This window comes from Psittacula echo (genome assembly GCF_963264785.1).
Source record: "Psittacula echo genome assembly, chromosome: 2".
Classification (NCBI taxonomy): domain Eukaryota; kingdom Metazoa; phylum Chordata; class Aves; order Psittaciformes; family Psittacidae; genus Psittacula; species Psittacula echo.
This window is the reverse complement of record NC_137737.1, coordinates 85926952-85943371: the sequence shown is the minus strand read 5'-3', so window position 1 is coordinate 85943371 and position 16420 is coordinate 85926952.

Sequence of the window (16420 nt, the reverse complement as noted above, 5' to 3'; positions counted from 1 at the left end):
CACATCGGCATCCAACATCTCAGTCAGCCACAGAAACTAGCAATCTGAGGTCCTTTTGCCACACATTTAGATTCAGAGTGATGCCCATTACTGATTTCAAAGGCTGAGTCTAGTCCAAGTGATAAATGCCACCCTGGCACAGTGGACACAATATAAAATGAGCAAGTCTGAAAACTGCATGCTCCTTGAAGTGGAAACACAGGGCAAACCCCCAAAAGATTGACCAATCATGCTGAAACAAAGCTATTTCTATGCAAGCTTAAAAGCAGCTGGCTAGCCGTAGAGCAATTACATTAGGAAAGAAAGCAGAAATGAAATCAGAGCTGAAATAATATGAGAAAACAGAAGTAGAAATAAAACCAGCCCAAGTCAACGCAGAATTGTTGCTTTACTTCAAAATTTCCATGTCAAATAATTTCTCATGATAGACATTTTCCTATGAAAGACTATGATTTTTCTGCTCCCTCAGAAGCATGCATCTTCACCTCCAGCTGCTCCAACAGCTCCCACGGAAAATCAGTTACAGTGCCTCTGCTGTAGGATCTGCAGTGCACTGCTCCACTCTTTCCTTTATTGATACATACCTGGAATGAGCTTCCCCATGTGCCCATTTGGATACCTGCTCCTCTGGCATCTCACCTGCAGCTCAGTCTGTGCCTAGCAATTTCTAGTGTGTGTTTGGCTGACACTGCTGCAATGAGGACATATTGGACAAAGTCATAGGGCACCCACCTAAATGCCCAATACTGTATTCACTTCTCTTTTTAGTTTATTCTCCAAGTGTGGAGAGTTGGGTGGCCTCCCTCTTCCCTGCTTCTTTGTGTGCAGTGAAGTGCATTCTCCCCCATACCCTACATGGCCACGGAGGACTTCCTTGGGCATCTGTGCACTGGCTACCCCTGAGCTCTTCCTCTTCCTCCTCCATTTGATCCCTTCTGTCTCTCTTGTCATCTTCTGGCTTTTCTCATCTTCCTCTCTCAGGGCCACTGTTATCTATGCATTGCTGTCATGGTGCTATGAAGAGCTATGTCAGGGAGGGAGGTAGCAGAATGGCCACAGGACTCTACAGAGCCAACAACACAGGGGTCCCTGGCAGCTGACTGAAGCAAATACAGCAGAGTGGTACTGTACAGCCACATGAATGGGGAGGTCAGACTGGGCTGCAGGGAGTGGAAGCAAGCTGTCGGTGTGACATTTGGCAGCTCTGTGAACCAGGGTACGTGAAACAGTCTCTGTAAACCAAAGGGAAAGGGGGTTGGTAAAGTATTCTCCCTGCCTGCAAGCATAATTTCACTGTTAGGAGCTACCTCACATGACCTCCACCAGCTTTACATTGCAACCAGTCTTACGCTGTGTCTGAAACGCACACCTGGTTGTCAAAATGAAAGTCACGTTCTCCGTATTGGGAGCCAGGATAGGGTAGTTGAGAGAAAAGCTCTTGACGCTCCCCCTATTAGGCTGCCTCCACCAGCCATGCTTGAGAGCTTCAGCTGATGAAGGTGCTGCCTTTCATTTTCATTTGTCAGTCTGTTTCTGACTGTATAAAATATTGCTGCCGGTCATTTCCAGTACCGCTGTCCTCCCACCATTCATTGCCGTTGGCAGCTGCACGGACTGAGTGCAATCTGTCAGATTGGATTCTACAGCAGCAGCTTACATCCACCTTTGGAAAATCAGCCCAGCAACACCCTTGAGGGGCTCAGAGAGGCCTGTTGGGTGGCTCCCCCCTGAGGGAGGCAAAATCATGGACACTAATACTGTGCACATGCCCATGCTTTACATTTACAGATGTATGGGCACCTCAGGCTTTAGTAGGTACAGTTGAATGGTCCACTCCAAAGGGCTGCCCATCTCAGGAGGACCCCCTGTTGGGAACTGCATTGCCTGGGGCATCCTCTTTCTCTTTCAGCCTCTTCAGAGCTCTTGGGTGATCACTGTTCAGCCAATTCTGCCTTCAATTTCATTTGTGACCCTTCGATTTCGTTTATACTCAAGGCATATTAATTCCCCTAGCTTTTCTGTATAGTAGAGAAATCGTGATTCATATCCCTGGCTGTCTTTCCCACTATCTCTAACATTATTATTAAGGTTTGCAAGGAAATCTTTTTATGGTTCATTCACTAAAGAACACCTGTATTCCAATGTGACATTTTGTCACTACAGATATTCAAAAAACAGCGTGTTTTATAGTCTTGCTTTTAACTCTTCCTCCACAATAAAGAAGAATGCTATTGGGTTTAAAAAAAAAAAAAAAAAGCTTGCCTCAGAATTCTTTATTCAAGGATAGCAGCTTCACATTACAGAGAGGCAAATTAAGGACGTACTTTACACCATTAGAAAACATCTATTACATAAAGCTAAAATTGAAGTTAAAATTACATTTTTTTAGTGACTGCATTTTATGTGTTGGCATCACGCTTCAGTGAGCTCTCAGAATGAGCTGCCCTTTGAAAATCTGAGTGACACCTCAGCTTAACCTTTAAACTTCCAATGCTATCTGCCTAACAAACCAAATTAATCTATGTGATTTCTATAATTGTTATTACAAAAAAGAAAAAAGAGAAAAAAAAGAAAAAGAAAAGAAAAGAAGACTCAGGAGGAACACAATCAGACTTTATAAAGAGCTCCAAGGTTACAATATTCTTTATAGAATAAATGATCCATCCATTCAGCTGGGAACAGTGTAATGGCAAGGGATAGCATAGCTAAAACTTCAAGAAAGCATTTCTAACAATAATTGTAGATGTTTATGATCTACCCAAGCCCTGAATAACACTATGGACAAAAATATTCATTTCCCTGTTGTGCCCCATTCTCTTATTTGATCCTGACTATCCTCCCTGTTGGACACACACTCACCACAGGTTGTGACTGCATTTGATAAAACCTAACCTCTAGGTCAGAGGTTAGGGCCTGATGCTTTCTTTTGCCACAAGATGAGCTTTGCATCTCAGGGAAGTTATCTGGGGCTAGATTTATAAACAAATTTAGAGCTCTTACTCCCTTCAGTGGGAGCAGTTCACCTGTGTACCCACACACAATCAGCTGCAGTCATTAACCTCTGTCTTCAGGTGGGAAAGCATGGGGCGAAGAAAGCATGCACAAGCCTCTGCAAGCAGCTTGCAGAGTTTTCTGTGCTTTCTCAAATGGCTTTCTTTTAAATACAAAATCAATTTAAAATGTTTCCAGTCTGCTGCTGGTGTCTCCAAGAAGTTTGGAATTCACTGATGTAGTGAACTGGTTCTAGATCACCATTCCTTGCTACACTGCCCTTTAAATTACTACCTAGAATAAAGATTCCCAGACTAAAAAGGATAATCCCAGGAGTGTTTGGGCTGAAAAAGCAAGTCAAATTCGTAAAAACTTTACAAGCTTGCATAAAAAATTCTGGCAACTCATTTCTTTTGTAATATCTTTGTAGGTGCTTGGTGCTGTTTGTGTGCCTGGCTGTTCTGTGCATCTGGATAGTGTACCCATACAGCTTCACCCATTTGCATTGCAAGAGAATCAACAGATGGCAAGTAATTGAAGCATAAGAAGATTAACTTTATAGGTAATATGTGCACAGTGTTGGCATCACAAAATCTTCAATGATGAGTTTTACCATCAAATGAGAATTCAGGAACAAATTAAAATTCAATATTAATTAATTAATGTACATAGCCATAAGACAGGGAAATACTAATATTTAATTGCAGGTGAAAAAACCTGGGATGCTGGAGAAGTTAAAGAGGCTTTTTAAAGATGTTAGCATGAGGTTCCATATTTGTTGTATTTACTTTTTTTTATCAGCTACCTGTGTTCCACACTAAGTGCTGTTTCCAGTGGCTCATAAACTTGCTTTGGAATGTGGCAGGAAAGTGGGGACCCTCAATATAACCCATCTCATCAAAAGAAAAGCCTGAGCTACACTCCTTTTCTTTGGTGGATTTCTAAATAAGAGTGCATATGACTGCCTTGAATGTGTTCCCCCGAATCAGAAAAAAGTCCCAGAGAACTTCCAATAATATCTAATAACTTGACATTTATGGGGGAAAAGCATATCCCTTCAGAATTTAACCTAATGATTAATTAACATATCTGTTCTAAATAGGCAAGTTATACATTATAAATAATACTCAAATAAATATGCTTGAAATATAGAACATATTCTTTCAAAATGTCCCTAGTTTAATTGCAGCCAGTTTACTGGGCTAGATGGAAACTCCTGATCCTGTAGTACTTCCACCTACACCCTTGGTGATGATTATCTAAGTATCCACCATGGCCCTGATTTATGTTTTATTCACTGCTTCTCAGAGCAGACTCCCCTAAATAGTGCATGTTGCTTAGTGGCTTTGTTCCTTACATACTTAGGAACTTGCATTAGGCTGTGTGAAAACATGGTTTATTTGCTTGTACAGTATGCTGGTTTTGAAGCTTTTCCTTGTCTTTATTTATTAATTTCATATTTTTGTGTCAGAAACCTTCAGCATAGGTTGTTTGGTTTTTTTTCCCTTCCTGACCAACGCAAAAAGCATTAAACAACATAGGGGTGAAAACAGGCTTCTGAGGAAGCCTATTAAAAGCACTCTTTCCATTCAGAGAAGAATTCTTTTCTAGTAACCTATCAATTAGCCAGCATTAATGCGTTTCATACCAGTGGTATTGTTTTAGCTTTGCTGTGAATTTGCTAAGCAATCACACATGGAATGTGAGAGGGGAATAACAGGGCACTAAACGGCGTATCCAAGTTCATACTGGTTAATGGGCATGCCTTTCTCAAGGATCACAGCCATAGCTCAGCTTACTTTGGAAAAAATTTCCTAATTACGTGCAGATTTATAGCATCACAGTTTTGCAGGTAAATTCATAAAGGCTTGAGGGAGATGATGGCCTTTTCATATTTGTTCAAATATTCACACTTCCTGCTACTGAGGTGGAGAATACCAAAGCAGATTTCTGCACTGCATTATGGAAAAAAGGCTTGAGAAATAAGTGGGCTTTGCCAAAGCTGTTGATGAGCTATGACATGACAAAAAAAATTAAAGAGTACTTCAAAATGTGTGACATGGTTTCAGCCAGACATCAGAGTTTGCTTGAATCTGCTTCAGATTTTCCTCTGGTAACAGACAAACTGAGACCCTACCTGCTTCCCAGGGATGTTACAGGTGAGATGGGAAGCCTAGCATTTTTAACTCAAAACTACCACTGTGAGATAAAAGATTATCTTTTTGGAATAAACCTCTAGGTTAGAGGTTAGGATTTGATGCTCTCTTTTGCCACAAGATGAGCTTTGCATCTCAGGGAAGTTACCTGGGGCTAGATTTACAAACAAATTTAGAGCTCTCACTCGCTTCAGTGGGAGCAGTTCACCTATGTACCTTGATAAAACCGCTCCTTAACCTTACCATGCCACTGTTCCCAGCACCAGTAAAAATGTATTGTACCAATTCTTCTTTTCATCCTGCCTACTGATGCTCAGAGAAGTGGTAGGTGAGTCCCCTCTCACCTCACACTACCATAATCTGCACAGTGCTGCATGCTGAGAGTGAGGATCAGGTGTGGAAGGCAAGCACATCCACTGGTGCCTCAGCAAAGACAAAGTACAGAAAGAAATTTCAGGAACCAGCTTATTCCAGCTGCCAGACCCTCTGGGCAGCCCTTAGCAGCCTGAAGGCTTTCTTAACCAGCCAGCACAGGAAGGCTCATGGCTGCTTAACAGAGCTGTAGTGGCATGAGGGTATCCCCAGCATACAGCTAAATATAACCCACAAAGTGTCACAGTGTTTATTGTAAAACTCGTGCAATCTTTAATCTACTCTTGTGAAGAAAGTGTTTCTCATTTTGCTAGCTACCTAGGGCTTCTCTTGAAAAAAACTGTGTCCCTCACAACAGGTTGTGCACTAGATTCATGAGATGGATGTGGTTCAGACTTATAAGAAAGGGCCACTCAACCATCCCACCTACTAGAACTAGTAAAAAAGAGCCACAACTGTTCTGACATTCTACATGGCATTTGTTTCCTGATAACCTATGCAAATATTCACCACTTGTTTGTTTGTTTGTTATTTTTACCCTAGGACTTCTAATCATATTTACCACCAGGAGGGAGCTGCAGCAAAAGAAATTGCTGCATAAACAACGGTGCATTTAAATATTTACTTTAAACTCTGCTTCAGTCCTCTTGGATTGAGACTATTTCGCAACTGCATTCATTGTATTTAAACAGGTTTACACAATTTAACACTTGCTAAGAGTTAGGTAAATTAAATTCTATTTCACATGGTTGCATAAAGATAAAATTTCTTGGCAATAGCCTGTTTTGTTTGTTGATTTGGCTGAAGCAGATAGCATGACAAAAATACTGAACAGGAACACTTTAACTTTTTAATACTTGTAGTGGATAGAAGCCAGCCAGTGAAATAATATTTTTCTTTATTTTTTAGTACTCCAGGTTTTTTGATGAGGAAAAGGTTGATTGGTTACAGGGCTATTGCTGAAGTTAATTTCAAGTAATAACCGTTTAAAGCAGCTAATGTTCTTGCAGAAATTTTATTTGGTGCAGAGAGGAAACCAAGAGTTTATTACCATACAGGCAAAGCCTACCATCTGGACATATCACTAACAAACACCACCTCCAAGTGCAGCTGCCATTTCTGATATGCATTAAGTCTGCTATTAGAAGGAAATTGTGGTGATGATGCTGGTGGTAGTCTTGGAGGTTGGCTCACATATGTGTGGGGCCTCACATTAGGTCCCACACTGCTGACAATTGCTCACTTTTTAGTGATAGCTCTGAGTTCACTACATGTTATCCATTTTATTACAGAGAAACTTGTAAGATTCCTGGCCTAGAGCTCAAAGCATTGGCACCTTGTTACTGCTGGTCAGCATTTTTTTTCCCTAATGGAAGACTTTGATTCAGTGCCTAACAGAGATTTGTGATTCTTAGGAAAAAAGAGGTTTATCTGGGACAGGAGATATTGGTTTTTATTCTTACTGTCCTCAAAGAAAGTGGCTCAAAAGAACTGAAGAGTAGTTGATACCGTAGCCACAGGAAAGGGAAAACCTAGAGTTCCAGAAAAACAGAAAGAAACAAAAAAAGAAATCCATCATTCCCATCATTTGTTTTGGAGATTTGTTTTCAGTTCTCACACACATCACAAAGATAAGCTCTTTACACAAAGATAAGCACAAAAACTACTCTTCAGCATAGTAGGAGATATGGTGGACCTCTACCAGAGAAGCTGATGCTCTAGACTGCTGATTTCCCAGGAGCTGCCTGTAAGTAGGTACGCTTTAAGGAGACAAGGTTTTGCACATGGTGCTTTAGTTTTTGTCAGTTTCTCTTTTGGCTACATTGAAACTTCACAGAGCACAGTTCTGGAGCACAAATGGCAGACCAGCTTGCTAGCAATCCAGTGGTATCTCTGTTAATAATCACTAATTGGCCCCTGTGAAGCTGGTGATGTTATATTTGATGAGGAAGCCAAGAGGATATTGACCTCAATTTGTATCAACTGGCTGAGTAACCCTTCAGATGCCTTTCTTCAGAGATACCAACACATTATTTAAACCAAAGGCTATCAGCACCTACTGCTCAAATATTGAGGGAACTCACCCAGGAAACCAATTTTCTGTTTTGTGTTTACCTACCCGATCTCAGTTAGTGTGTGAGCTCTGAAGCATCAGTGAGAAACACAATCACAGGGAACATACAGAATATTTTTATCATTACACACAAAAAAAGCTAAAACTATGATCTGACAGTGACTTTACAGTCCTTGCAAAGTCTCCCTTTGTCATACTGGATATGTATGTGTTTGTTTGTGTACACATGTAGATGGGAGAGAGAGCTTGTGAGTGCAGATAGACAAGGACATACATGGTTTTTCACAAGCAGGCTACAAACAGCAGGTAAAAAGCCATAAGACAATTCTGCAGTATTTCGTCTTTTGAGCAGGAACTTTCAATCCACAGACATCAGAGAGCAGAGATAGGTACACAAGAAAGTTACGCTAAAAAATCCAGTCTTGAATCCCACCTGCTATTGGATGCAGAGAACATGCAGGTGAAATAAATCAGATCTTGACCTGCTCAGCCATAGAAGTATTTCTGCTTCAGAAAACTTTCAGGAAATTTCTTTGTGTTGGCTAAAGCTGCCGCTGTTGTTTAAATGTTATTATCTATAAATTTTCCAGGTCGATAACTGGCTGCTGTCACCACATAGATCTTGCAACACAATGCGAGTGCAGCCTCTCTGCATATTAGGACACTTTCTGCTTGTTCACTTATTTACCTGGGGTTGGTAAGCATTTAAAAACTGTCATTAATGTTTTAATCAATGCTGAACTCTAGATCAAGTGGTTGTGCTGAGGAGGTATGGTGGATGAGCTTTACTCTCTCCAGAATTCTTTGGCTCTGTTGTGGGTTTAGGGTTTTTGTTGTTTTCTGCTTTTTTTGTTGCTGATTGTTTGGGTTTTTTGGGTGAGAAGGGGTGTGTGTTTCGTTTTAATCAAGCTCCCCTAAAAATTTTAATCACAAAGGCTGTGTAAAATTTTGGGACCTAAACTACAGATTTCCATATCATAAATAGCTGTTTACATGAAGGGTTGCACACCATTTTGTCTACCTGACATGTTTTTTCTCTGAAAAATATGTTTCTATCTTAAAAAATACCAACACTCTGATATCTCTGTCTGTCCCCAGGTACTCACCTGAGCACTCTGAAAACAAACGTTTGTATGGGAACTGAGACACCTTGTCAGGTTGAGTCTGAAGCAATGCAGTCACAGCCAACCAGAGAATACAAAGGTATCAGGTTTAAAGTTCATAACCAGAAAACAGCTTCTGACTTGAAGCAGAGAAGATGGTGGCAACTACACAAGCGTCTGGAAGCTTGTGCTGGAATAAGGATTGCAAGATTGCACCAACTTACTGCCTTAGCACAGGGTAACAAGTGAAAGGTTTCTGCAGTTATGGGTGCGGGGGCCGGGAAGATTGCTATGCAGGAAGCAAACCCATTGAGAGTCGAGTCCACCTTTCTGTGAGGGAAAGAAAAAAAAGAAGAAACATTTGATTCCATGGCAAGGAAAGGCCATCCTTTAAAAGGATTATAGCACAGCAAGCAACAACTGAACCACAAATATAGATGCTCTGCCAAGAGAGAGGCTTAAAGATACTTTTGGTCTTATCTGGCATGATGGCTGTCATTGTGGTACATTAATTACGAATCTATGTAAGGAATTTACATTCCAAAGCCACTCCCAGCAAAACAAGCTAATTAACTTTCTCCATAATTGACAACGATGGGAAGAAGAGAATGCCCTCTTCAACCTGTGCCTTTCTGCAGCAAGGTACATGTAACAACATCTTTATTGCTAGAAGGTATCTATCTTCTGCTCTAATCTGCACCTCAGGAGAAATCTTAGCTCAAGTTTTATGGGAAATCATAGGCAAAGGTGGGTTTATTATGGCCATGGATAAGCAATTGATAAGGTTTCTAAAAGCCACTCATAAAATGAATGGTCTTGGGAAGTTATGAATACGTCTAGGAAATCAAGGGAATGAATGACCCTAATCCATAACTGGAGCCAAATCATGACGTTTGAAAATATTTCTACCCATCCCTGTGGTGTTGGTTGATGGCAAATTTTATTTCTGGTTTAATATCAAACACCTTTATCGTTTCATGCGATTAGGAAATCCCATAAATACAGCTTTAACTATAACCACTGTCTTGAAGGGCATTCTTACAGAGGAAGACTTCTTCACCTTTCTATTCATTCAACACAGCCCCCAAATAACACCAGGCAGGAAGCTTCAAAGGGAATTTAGAAAGATAAAGAAGTTGATTTTTCTTTTCCTATGTACAGAGTCCAGATTTATCACTGCAGAACTTGGAAACTAAAAATGGAAACAGTACTGGCTTGTGGGTTAGTACTGTTTTCATTAGTGCAAACACCAAGCAAACAAAAAATATGGCTTAAGAAGATCACAGATACGTGACTGAGATTTGAGTATGTGAGTTAAGAATAAGTTATCTGATTTGGGGAAAAGTGTTAAATGAGCACAAAAGGAGAAAAGTTCAGGTCATGCTGACATTAAATACATGAAAAGGGCACTAAAATCCCTATTATTGAAGCTTGAAAAGATATTAAGTCAAGAGGAAATCGTGAATACTAATTAAGGCAGTTAAATAGTATCAATATGAGTAATGGAGACTAGGAAAGCGGTATGCTTTCTCCACCCCCCCTACCCCTCACCCCCAAACCTAAAATCAAATTTGACAAAAGCTAATTCATGAAATTAAATAATCTAAAGTATCAAAAAATATCACTGGAGAGGGAAATACAGGGTGCATGCATATGATGGAAAAACATGGTCATTACCCATCAATTGAGCCACTTCTCTGTGTGTCTAAAGCATTATGTTAAATTACATCCTTGGAGTACTAAATAAGTCACCAGACAGCCATTACAACACAAATTTGGTGAGTTGCCTGAATAGGTGTAAATCCAAAGCGAGCTCTGTGTCGGTGGAACAAGCCTGCAGTTGTAACTGGCTTAGATCCTTGCACCCGTGCTTCTGTGCTCAAGTCACTGCACCAGTTTCTTCTTAAATCTGAGTATCTTCAATGGCTCTCTGGAGAAGTTTTGCTAAGGAAGCTGTTTTTGAAGGAACTGATGGCAAGGGAAAATTATTCCCTATAAAGTTCTTTACAGGGTTCATTTACTCCCACTATTACAATAACCAGTGACATTCTCCTGATACCAAAACAAAAGCATTTACTATTGCTAAAAGTCTCTGGGCTCTATTTCAATTATTTTATCTTGGGTACATCACTATTAAAAACAATTTTTCCACAGGACATTTCACAAGGCCATGACATGTGAAAGCCCTTTTCAGCATACAGATATAAAAAAGCAATTTATTCTGCAGCTGTACTGGCTTCAAAGCTTTATTTAAAAGTTGGGACCTTAAATTTCCTATTTATTTGAAATTTGATATTTATTTCACTTTCAGTTAATGCCTACTGCTGCCACTAACAAAAGGTAGAATTCATTCAAAACCAAGGGCTTAGTGATTTAGTAAATCTGATTGATGAATCCAGGAACATATAACCTTAATTACCTTCTATGATATTTTAAAATCTGAAGCTATTGTTGGATGATGTTTGCGGATAAATAGTTTGGAGAAAAAAAAGAAAGAATGCACAAACCCCAGCTGCTTTCTGCATTCTCAGCCTCTAGGAGCAGACTGTGAGAATGCTGAAAGATATACAGATTGAACTTTATCCTGAATGATATTATGAAAATACCATTTCTGTAGCTTAGATGTTCCTTTCAGTTAAGGAATTGCTAGAGTACAGTCAGGTTAAGAAAAATTAAAATAAGATAAACTGAGTATCGGTATAACAGTTTTTGCACAGCCCTTGATGGTCAGCTTGCCTCTATAAATTTTTAGCAGACTTCACTACTGGTATAAAGTCACTCCTTCAAATTGGTAAATCCTCAGCTTGGTAGAGCTGTTATAAGTTTCCCACAAGTAGAAACATAAAAAGTGTCCAAAGAGCCAGCTGGAAACAAAGGTTTATCAGTTCCTGGTATACCTCTCACTCTGCCTTCATTTGCACCATGGAGCAGTCTCAAAGCATGTCATGTGGTATGTTGGGTTTTTGTGCTTGTTTCTGTTAGTTTGTTTGGGGTTTTTAATGAATGAAGGAAACTAAAGGGTACACTCTAACTGGCAGTGTGTGTTCAGTCTGTGGGACTAAGCTTGGTGTTAGTCCAAAATCCAGGAGTTCAGCATCAGCTGTTCTGCTCTACAGATCTGTTCTGGTTCCCCTAACCTTCCTGCCAACACAGGTATTGCCAAAATGCCACCTGTTCTGTGGTCCTTACTGCTTGTAAAAGTATTTTGTTCCCTTCTGGTTAACCTGGTGCTGACAGTCTCACTAGTTCATCTCTCCCCTGATTCTGAGCAACAATCACAACTTTGCACAAGTACCAGTTGCAGTCAGACTGTCTTTTGCTTGGCCAACTAGTTGGTTTGACAATCCAGGAGGTTACAGTCTCAATGGCCTCACCCATGGCAGTTCCCAAAAAACCTCTGAATTTCTGTGAAAGTTTATGGACAAGTTTGCCAAGCCTTTAGTCACATTCTTCTATGTTTTTGTTTCCACTTCTGTCTATCCTTGCTACTGCTTTGGTTGAAATCTTTGCCAAACCTCCCAGGTTAGTGCATTTCCTTCTTTGTACTATCCCAGCATGGCAACACAATGCAAAGCATTTCATTTAGTTACATAGAACCCTCTAGCTAACAGCCATTTCAGCTGCACACAGGTTCATTTTTGTGCAGAAGAGAACAGAAAAAGAAAGGGGAAACATCCACAGATCCCAGAACCCTTCTTTATTTGGAAGAATGGCTTTTAAATGAAGTCAAGCAATATCTTGTTTTATCATTCATTTATTTAGCAAAGAAAGGAATGAATTCAAATACCCCACACAATGAACACATATCTATTCCCTGATATCAAGATGCAGGTCTGCTTGTGAACAATTTTAAATGAATCTGTTTTCTTACTATTGAAGTCATCTTGTACTGTGCATGGATTTGTGCAGAAGCAATATATTTTGGGCTCAATCTTGTAAACACATTAAAATAAGTAATTTGTTACACTCATACCACTGAACTTGGTGTGTTACTTGTGTGACGAGTAAAATCATACTCAAGAGCCTAACTTTTGCAAATGTAAATTTAGGCATCCAAATGACTATTAGATGTGTGTCTCTCCAGGCTCACTATAGTGTTGAGCAAGAGACACAAGCCCTCACCAGGATGTAACTCTGTTCATCTAAGGATGTTCTCCCAGGTGAGACATATAGGGTGCTGGTGGCAGCTACAATCAGAAGTTGGTCAGATGCCTCAAGCAGAGCAAGATAAGCTTGGACCAAACTGTTTACGGAACTGATCTCATACAGCAAAGCCATTATGCATACAGTTAACTTCAGGAATGTAATTATGTTGTGCTGATTTCAATAAAACTGGTCCCACATTTAAAAAAGTGATTATATTTGTTCCATAATTCTGAGGAAAAAAATATTGAAGCATTTATTCCTATTAACATTTTTGTTGCATCTGGGACCTCTTACTCTCTTTTCTGGTTTCAACAGCCATATGGTCTGATGCTCTGAGAACTTTCTTCACTTAACCTAAGTGCTTTGGTAGCTCTTGATTTGTACATTGACATGGTATTTTTCCAGAGGTTACTGTGGAGCTCTGGTCAAGCTAACTAAATCCACAGTATCCTATACCCATCTGAGACTTTAATCAGTACTGCTTAACAGCCTGGAAATCAGAGCCATTTAAGCCCCATTCTTTCTCCCGTTCTCCTAAGACAATCCTAATCCTAGTCAAAAATCTCTTGATTAGTTTTAGCCAAATGACACTGCTCCAACAGCAGGTGACTGCAAATGGCTTCCATGTAAGTAATGATGACCATAAAAGTCATTAAACTCAAATCAAAGTACAAGATACATCTGCAAGCACAGGAGTCCATTTTCTAAGAAACCAAGGAATGTGCGCTGAGTATCAGACACAAAAATAGGCCCAAAATGTGTACTCAAACACAATTCTACTTTGACTTATCCAATGAAAGTATATAGTGTAAAGGATCAGACTGGCAATCCTGCTTCCTCCTCACTCTATGTAACAGGGTTACAAAGAAACGGATTCACACAGAGAATTTTGATCGATCTGTCAAAATGTTTTTGCATTCAAAATAGAGAAACATTTTAAAGTTTATGCACTCAGTATAAAAGTGGTTTAGTAATATTAACTATTGGCGTCAGAGGTAATACAATTATTTATCCAAAAAAAGATCACTTTATACAAGCAAAAGGATAAGGGGCATTTAAGCATGGCATTTAATTGGCAAGGCAGTTGGTTTTCCCTTTCCAAAAAGAGAACAATGCTATAAGAACCAAATTTTTCCCTTGTGCACATTTGAGAGCTCTTTCGGCTTAAACAGGATATGCAGGAAAATGCCTACTCATTACATTTTTGGCAAAAGAAAAATAAGAGCTTTCATGGGGAAATCTAATTTTCACTATAATATGTGTAGCCTATTTAAAAAAAAAAAAAAAAAAAAAAAAGCTAAGTAAAATAAATTGAAAATTAAGAGACTGAAATTTGCTTTGTTCCATGTCTTAGGAAAGGCTGTATTAAACTATCTGGGCAGCTGTGTAGAATTCAGAAGGTGAAAATACTGATATATGTAGTGCATCTGGGGTCCTTGAGAATTACCTAAGATACAAACACCTAATGGCTTTAAAACCTGTTGTCTCAGAATCTAGCTTGACCATTAGATCTTGCCATCAATTTTTTCTCATTGAAGTGCTATGAAATTTCCATGTTTACCCTGCTGCTTGAGACAGAGGTTTGAATTTACCTCTACCTGTAATTTAGAACAATGAAATTTAGGAAGCTAAATGACAAAAAAAGTTTAAAAGAAACATTTTTCTAACAATTTGGTATGGTGTTTAAATGGCATGCTCAAAGGTCTGGAACACCTGAAATACTCCTTGGGGAGATAGAAGTATGAGCAGCCTGAGCATCTGCTAAATGCACTTCTACCTATGATCATGCAGACTTAACCTAGAGTATTATTACTGCATATATAACACGAATCTAACATATGAATCTATCCATGAAAAGAATGGAAAATAGATGACTGTAAAAATAGGCGTGCTTCAAACTACTGAAGAGTTGAAAAAAAAATAAAGCTAATTTCAGATAATTTTCATTTAAAAAGGTTAAAATAAAAATATATAGTTCAAATATTTTTAAGATATTGGTCTCATAACTAATAGTCTGAATATAAAATCCATAAGCCAGAATAATGTGCTTTTAGTACAGGGCAGAGAGGAACAGTGTTGTGCATATTTGTGTATATGCATGTGCTGCTTTTTCTTGGCAGTGGCAGCAATATAGCTTTTATTTTCTTCACCTTACTAAATGCAAAATTTTATCTTTTGGCATAAACAGAGTGATCCATGTACTGGACTGGTTATGATTCCAAGGGCTTTTTTTCCCTCTGTTTCACTAAATTTTCTTGCAGAGAAAATTTCCTCTTACCCAGGGCAATCAGCTGCCTTCTTCCTGGAAACTAAATCTAATAAACAGCAAAAAATAAATCACAAATTATACAGAACCAGTATTATTATGCTTTCTCGGGATGAACTGGAGTGAGGGTGGGGTGGTTTCTTTTGACTGAGAGGGAGCTGGAAAAAATTCAGCTGGAAAAAATGGGCGTCTGATCTTAATTATTTTCATAGATGCTAAATGTGCATTCATTTTGCTGCACAGCTTTTCAAAGACCACTTGCTTTGCATTTTTTCATTTTACTGCAGAACAGAGATAGGAAGCATACTGCTACAATCAGCTCTATCCCCATTCAAAAATGTTGCTCATTGCTATCATTAGAGATGGTGTTTACCCTTGCTCAAATCAATGCTCAAAATGCAGTCTCACATGATCAATGTTTCTCAGTACTTTTTGCCTTTTTTTTATTGTGAATCCTTATAATCTGTACGTGTTTTTCTCTATTTGCCTATCATATCAAGGACTTTAAGCACAGAATGGAAACATTTCCACTCTGTTTCGCCTTGCATACCTTCCTGGTACTCCGCTGCAATGATCTCTGCATCTAGCATGCCCAAAAAAACCGAAAGCCCAATTCTTTACTTCTCAATATTAATTTTCAATTTCTTTTCATAAGCTTCTGAGAATAGCAAATACTGCCTTACTACTAAGTACTCTGGAAAATCTGACCCAAATCCCTGCCCTTTTCTTTTCAGTTATACATCTGGAATTTCAGATACAAAAATAACAATGTCATGAATGTGGGTGAAGACAGACAGAACAAAGAAAAATGGTATAAAAATTCTTTGTGTTTCCTCACCTGCCACTAAAAAAGGAATTAAAACTGATAACTTAAAACTCAAACAGTATTTTAAATATTTACATCAATGAAGTTCAACAACATAATCACTTAAAATACCATAAGAATGTTCCTCTAGGGGCTGACTAGCATGGTCAGACATGGCAGCAAGATGAGATGCTTTGCAAATACATCTGCGTTTTCTGAGCCAGCTTTGCCTGTCAGACATGTGCATATAAAATGAAAGCAGAAAGAGAAAAGCAGATCTATGATTATGCCTATGTACTCCCGAGAGCCTGAGATGGTACACAAGATGGTGCAGTCGTATTTTTCCATGACCAGCCTGATGGAAAGTGCTACAGCAGAGTGAGGAATGGGCTCCCGTTCACACACACCAAGGAAAGGAAGCCTGGGGAATGCCACGACTTCTGCAAACCTGCGTGGTGCAGCAAGGCTGTTTACTGACAACACACAGAAAAACCTTCCAGTGTGCCT